The following is a 7,266-nucleotide window of genomic DNA, read 5'->3' as shown; positions in this document are numbered from 1 at the left end:
ACCAACTACTGAATCGTGGTCACTTATTTCTTCTTGGCTCTCTTAAAGCGTTTGACGAAAATATGCTTGCTGTTCTTCGTACGAAAGTGCGCTTAGTTGTCGTGGAGTAAGCCATTCACCATCTGCCATTTCACTTTGATTTTATTTTTTTATTTCCACAAAATAAACAGAAACGTCCTTTCACTTCGAATCATACGTGCATGATAAAATCCGTAATACTGGTAAACCCTATTTTATACTTTTAGCGCAGGTACTAGCGATTTTATGCCTGAGTTTTTATGTTTGCAACCTAAAGTAATCCTTATAATCACAAAACAATAAGTACTAACCACATCATCAGCGACCCTTAATAATCCAGAAAATATGTACACTTGTATGTATGTATATTTGTTAAACTATATCAAGGTTGCCCGTGTAGAAATGTAAGCTAGGGTTTTTTTTACCCATGACCATTTTTAACACGTTCGCGTTCATTTAAATTTAGCGGGTGGCTGCCAGATAATCCTTAATTTTTCCATACAAAAATGAAGAGCGGGAATTCCCGCTTTTTTCTACAGGTTAATTTTTTTAAATAGTTTGAACAAATTAGGGAATTCCCGCCATTACCGGAATTACCGCATTTATTTTTCAAGAGCAATTTTATATGTGCGGAAGAATTTGCGGGATAATAGCGCGGGAATTCCCGCACTTGTTTTATTGAAGGAAACATGAATGACGGGAACTCCCGCAATTTACGCGAATGTGTTAACACATGCATACGTATGTTATCGATATAACGCAAATGTGTGAGTATATTAGTAAAAACAAGTAAGGAAGGGCTAAGTTCGGGTGTCACCGAACATTTTATACTCTCGCATGATAAAGTGATAATCGAGATTTCATTATACGTCATTTACATATTTTTCAAATACCGTATTTTTGTAAAGTTTTATTCCGCTGTCATCATTTGTTCCTAATGTACTATATATTATACAGAGAAGGCAACAGATGGAATTCAAAATAGCGTTATATTGGAAGAAGGCGTGGTTGTGAACCGATTTCAGCTATATTTCGTACATGTCATCAGGGTGTTAAGAAAATATTATATACCGAATTTCATTGAAATCGGTCTAGTAGTTCCTGAGATATGGTTTTTGGTCCACAAGGGCGAGGCCACGCCCATTTTCAATTTTTAAAAAGCCTGCGTGCAGCTTCCTTCTGCAATTTCTTCCGTAAAATTTAGTGTTTCTGACGTTTTTTGTTAGTCCGTTAACGCACTTTTAGTGATTTTCAACATAACCTTTGTATGGGAGGTGGGCGTGGTTATTATCCGATTTCTTCCATTTTTGAAGTGTATATGGAAATGCCTGAAAAAAACGATTCTGTAGAGTTTGGTTGACATAGCTATAGTAGTTTCCGAAATACGTACAAAAAACTAAGTAGGGGGCGGGGCCACGCCCACTTTTTCGAAGAAATTACGTCCAAATATGCCCCTCCCAAATGCGATCCCTTGTGCTAAATTTCACTTTAATATCTTTATTTATGGCTTAGTTATGACACTTTATAGGTTTTCGCAATTTTGTGGGCGTGGCAGTGGGCCGATTTTGCCCATCTTCGAACTTAACCTTCTTATGGAGCCAAGGAATACGTGTACCAAGTTTCATCATGATATCCCAATTTTTACTCAAGTTACAGCTTGCACGGACGGACGGACAGACAGACATCCGGATTTCGACTCTACTCGTCACCCTGATCACTTTGGTATATATAACCCTATATCTGACTCTTTTAGTTTTAGGACTTACAAACAACCGTTATGTGAACAAACCTATAATACTCTCCTTAGCAACATTGTTGCGAGAGTATAAAAATCTGAATCGCAAGCGATTAGTTGAATGTGTACCTGCCGGGTTATAACGGCATGCCATTTGCCATACAAAACGTATGTACATACCCGGGTGTGTTGCTGTTGACGTGCGTAAAAAAAATCTGCTGTTGACATAAAGGTTAAAGTTAATTAACTTTCTTCATCTTACTCAAGTTGACATAGAGCCATAACGGCAGTGCATTTGGAAAAAATTCCTTAATTTTACATTTAGGTATAAAACCGACTTTCTTGCATATACACATTTAGAAATCCATGTCAAGTTGTTTCAAATTATTAAATTCACATAATAAATTTAATTAGCCATCATCTTTTACTCAAGTTGACATAAGACCATAACGGCAGTGCATTTGGAAAATATTCCTTAATTTTACATTTAGGTATAAAACCGACTTTCTTGCATGTACACATTTAGAAATCCATATCAAGTTGTTTCAAATTATTAAATTCACATATTAAAGTTAATTAACCCTTATCATCTTACTCAAGTTGACATAAGACCACAACGGCAGTGCATTTGGAAAAAATTCCTTAATTTTACATTTAGGTATAAAACCGACTTTCTTGCATGTACACATTTAGAAATCCATATCAAGTTGCTTCAAATTATTAAATTCACATATTAAAGTTAATTAACCCTTATCATCTTACTCAAGTTGACATAAGACCATAACGGCAGTGCATTTGGAAAAATTCCATAATTTTACATTTAGGTATAAAACCGACTTTCTTGCATGTACACATTTAGAAATCCATATCAAGTTGTTTCAAATTATTAAATTCACATATTAAAGTTAATTAACCATCATCATTTTACTCAAGTTGACATAAGACCATAACGGCAGTGCATTTGGAAAAATTCCTTAATTTTACATTTAGGTATAAAACCGACTTTCTTGCATGTACACATTTAAAAATCCATATCAAGTTGTTTCAAATTATTAAATTCACATATTAAGTTAATTAACCCTTATCATCTTACTCAAGTTGACATAAGACCACAACGGCAGTGCATTTGGAAAAAATTCCATAATTTTACATTTAGGTATAAAACCGACTTTCTTGCATGTACACATTTAGAAATCCATATCAAGTTGTTTCAAATTATTAAATTCACATATTAAAGTTAATTAACCCTTATCATCTTACTCAAGTTGACATAAGACCATAACGGCAGTGCATTTGGAAAAAATTCCATAATTTTACATTTAGGTATAAAACCGACTTTGTTGCATGTACACATTTAGAATTCCATATCAAGTTGTTTCAAATTATTAAATTCACATATTAAAGTTAATTAACCCTTATCATCTTACTCAAGTTGACATAAGACCATAACGGCAGTGCATTTGGAAAAAATTCCATAATTTTACATTTAGGTATAAAACCGACTTTCTTGCATGTACACATTTAGAAATCCATATCAAGTTGTTTCAAATTATTAAATTCACATATTAAAATTAATTAACCATCATCTTTTACTCAAGTTGACATAAGACCATAACGGCAGTGCATTTGGAAAAAATTCCTTAATTTTACATTTAGGTATAAAACCGACTTTCTTGCATGTACACATTTAGAAATCCATATCAAGTTGTTTCAAATTATTAAATTCACATATTAAAGTTAATTAACCATCATCTTTTACTCAAGTTGACATAAGACCATAACGGCAGTGCATTTGGAAAAAATTCCTTAATTTTACATTTAGGTATAAAACCGACTTTCTTGCATGTACACATTTAGAAATCCATATCAAGTTGTTTCAAATTATTAAATTCACCTATTAAAGTTAATTAACCCTTATCATCTTACTCAAGTTGACATAAGACCATAACGGCAGTGCATTTGGAAAAAATTCCATAATTTTACATTTAGGTATAAAACCGAATTTCTTGCATGTACACATTTAGAAATCCATATCAAGTTGCTTCAAATTATTAAATTCACATATTAAAGTTAATTAACCTTCTTCATCTTACAGAAGTTGGCATAAGACCATAACGGCAGTGCATTTGGAAAAAGTTCCTTAATTTTACATTTAGGTATAAAACCGACTTTCTTGCATGTACACATTTAGAAATCCATATCAAGTTGTTTCAAATTATTAAATTCACATATTAAAGTTAATTAACCCTTATCATCTTACTCAAGTTGACATAAAGCCATAACGGCAGTGCATTTGGAAAAATTCCAGAATTTTACATTTAGGTATAAAACCGATTTTCTGGCATGTACACATTTAGAAATCCATATCAAGTTGCTTTAAATCATTAGCTTAACATATTAAAGTTAATTAACCCTCATCATCTTACTCAAGTTGACATAAGACCATAACGGCAGTGCATTTGGAAAAATTCCATAATTTTACATTTAGGTATAAAACCGACTTTCTTGCATGTACACATTTAGAAATCCATATCAAGTTGCTTTAAATTATTAAGCTTCACATATTAAAGTTAATTAACTTTCTTCATCTTACTCAAGTTGACATAAAGCCATAACGGCAGTGCATTTGGAAAAAATTCCATTATTTTACATTTGTATAAAACCGATTTTCTTGCATGTACACATTTAGAAATCTATATCAAGTTGTTTCAAATCATTAGCTTAACATATTAAAGTTAATTAACCCTCATCATTTTACTCAAGTTGACATAAGACCATAACGGCAGTGCACACATTTAGAAATCAATACGAGTTGCTTCAAATCATTAGCTTAACATATTAAAGTTAATTAACCGTCATCATTTTACTCATGTTGGCATAAGACCACAATCGGCAGTACATTTGAAAAAAAGTTATTAAGTCCCTACGCGCGGATGAAGTTAATTAACACTATTCATCTTAGAAATGCATATCACATAAAGAAAACTAGAAAACAAATTCACATTTTATAAAAATTATTATTTTACATTTAGCATAAGCCAACAAGTTGCTCTTTCGGAAAAATTCGACGATGGCATTTAGCTAAAAATCATTTCAAATTGCATTTCAAATCATTTAACTTGCTTCTCGCAAAAATCTTACAAGTTATTCACGATCACAACGGCAGTATTTGGAAAAAACCACAATTTTACATTTATATAAAACATTTCATGCATGTACACATTTAGAAATCCATATCAAGTTGTTTCAAATTATTAAATTCACATATTAAAGTAAATTAACTTTCTTCATCTTACAAAAGTTGGCATAAAGCCATAACGGCAGTGCATTTGGAAAAATTCCATAATTTTACATTTAAGGTATGAAACCGGATTTCTTGCATGTACACATTTAGAAATCCATATCAAGTTGTTTAAATCATTAAAATCACATATTAAGTCGTTTTATCCGTTGTAAGCGAACGATTTTCGATCTTAAACATCATTTCTAATATGCCACAAGACACAATTAAAAAAACTTTTCTCACGCTGTCAGATAAAACGATATACCTTGTCATCGCGGGTCAATTTCAAAAATGTTAATGAAGACTAACTACAGAAATAATCCTATAAAGTATTTTAATTTTTCAACGGCCAACGTATTTCAACAAAAGGTCACATAAAATATTTGAGAATTCGCAGAAATGAAAGACAAAGGAAAAAACCGATTTCAATAATGAACAAGCACATTTAAAATCCATATCAAGTTGCTTCAAATTAATTAATTCACATATTAAAGTTAATTAACTTTCTTCATCTTACGAAAGTTGGCATAAAGCCATAACGGCAGTGCATTTGGAAAAAATCCCCAATTTTACATTTAGGTATAAAACCGACTTTCTGGGACGTACACATTTAGAAATCCATATAAGTTCGAATCCCAAATCATTGATTTTTTAATTGAATAACCTTCTTCAACCAAAAATTAAAAATTGTTGAAAAACAACAACAGCATGCATTTGGAAAAAAATTCATTTTTACATTTGGTATAAAACCGAGCTGTGCCGAAAGAAACGAACAAACGTTGCCGATTTAACCGCTATCGTTGCTGCTCAACATCTTCGCAGACAAGGTTGATTAGATTCATATTGAGCAAGGCATTTGAAAATTCCATAATTGACATTTAGGTATAAAACCGATAACAGAGTACACATTTAGAAATTCATATCAAGTTGCTTAAATTATTAAATTAACATATTAAAGTTACCTAACCATCATCTATTACTCAAGTTGTAATAAGCCCATAACGACAGTGCATTTGGAAAAAAATTCCTTAATTTAACATTTAGGTATAAAACCGACTTTCTTGCATGTACACATTTAGAAATCCATATCAAGTTGTTTCAAATTATTAAATTCACATATTAAAGTTAATTAACCCTTATCATCTTACTCAAGTTGACATAAGACCACAACGCCAGTGCATTTGGAAATAATTCCACAATTTTACAATTTAGGTATAAAACAATTTCATACATAAATTTAAACATATAAATTTACATGCATATATATTAAACACATATTATTAATACCCTTGCATTTAAATCAATACCTAGCTTCACATGTACTCAAGATATGTTATATAAACATATTTACTTAGGTTTCTGGCATTGATTAAATCCATAATGCACTTGTTAAATTAACATTGAAAGTAATCCCAAATCCATTGGCATAAAAACAGTGCATTTGGAAAAATTCCAAATTTTACATTTAGTATAACACACCGACATTTCTTGCATTGTACACATTTAAAAATCCATATCAAGTTGCCGTACATACAATATATTTAACTATTAAATTAAAATATATATAAGGTTAATTAACAATAAAATCAGAATGAAATATTTCTCATCGTTTTATTTCCACAAGTGGTAAGGTTGATAAAATCATTGAATTTTACCATAACGGCAGTGCATTTGGAAAAAATTCCTTAATTTTACATTTAGGTATAAAACCGACTTTGTTGCATGTACACATTAAGAATTCCATATCAAGTTGTTTCAAATTATTTAATTCACATATTAAAGTTAATTAACCCTTATCATCTTACTCAAGTTGACATAAGACCATAACGGCAGTGCATTTGGAAAAAATTCCTTAAATTTACATTTAGGTATAAAACCGACTTTTTGCATGTACACATTTAGAAATCCATATCAAGTTGTTTCAAATTATTAAATTCACATATTAAAGTTAATTAACCCTTATCATCTTACTCAAGTTGACATAAGACCATAACGGCAGTGCATTTGGAAAAAATTCCATAATTTTACATTTAGGTATAAAACCGACTTTCTTGCAGGTACACATTTAGAAATCCATATCAAGTTGTTTCAAATTATCAAATTCACATATTAAAGTTAATTAACCATCATCTTTTACTCAAGTTGACATAAGACCATAACGGCAGTGCATTTGGAAAATATTCCTTAATTTTACATTTAGGTATAAAATCGACTTTCTTGCATGTAAACA

General features: G+C 31.1%; 1 pseudogene; it reads right to left on the bottom strand.

The window, feature by feature from the left end:
- Positions 1 to 5,178: 5,178 nt before the first annotated feature.
- On the bottom strand, positions 5,179 to 5,375 carry LOC126767313 (small nucleolar RNA U3; annotated as a pseudogene).
- Positions 5,376 to 7,266: the final 1,891 nt, after the last annotated feature.

Source organism: Bactrocera neohumeralis, unplaced genomic scaffold, assembly GCF_024586455.1.
Source record: "Bactrocera neohumeralis isolate Rockhampton unplaced genomic scaffold, APGP_CSIRO_Bneo_wtdbg2-racon-allhic-juicebox.fasta_v2 ctg5329, whole genome shotgun sequence".
NCBI classification, from domain to species: domain Eukaryota; kingdom Metazoa; phylum Arthropoda; class Insecta; order Diptera; family Tephritidae; genus Bactrocera; species Bactrocera neohumeralis.
Note: the sequence above shows the minus strand (reverse complement) of the source record. Positions and strands in the feature narration are given on the sequence as shown.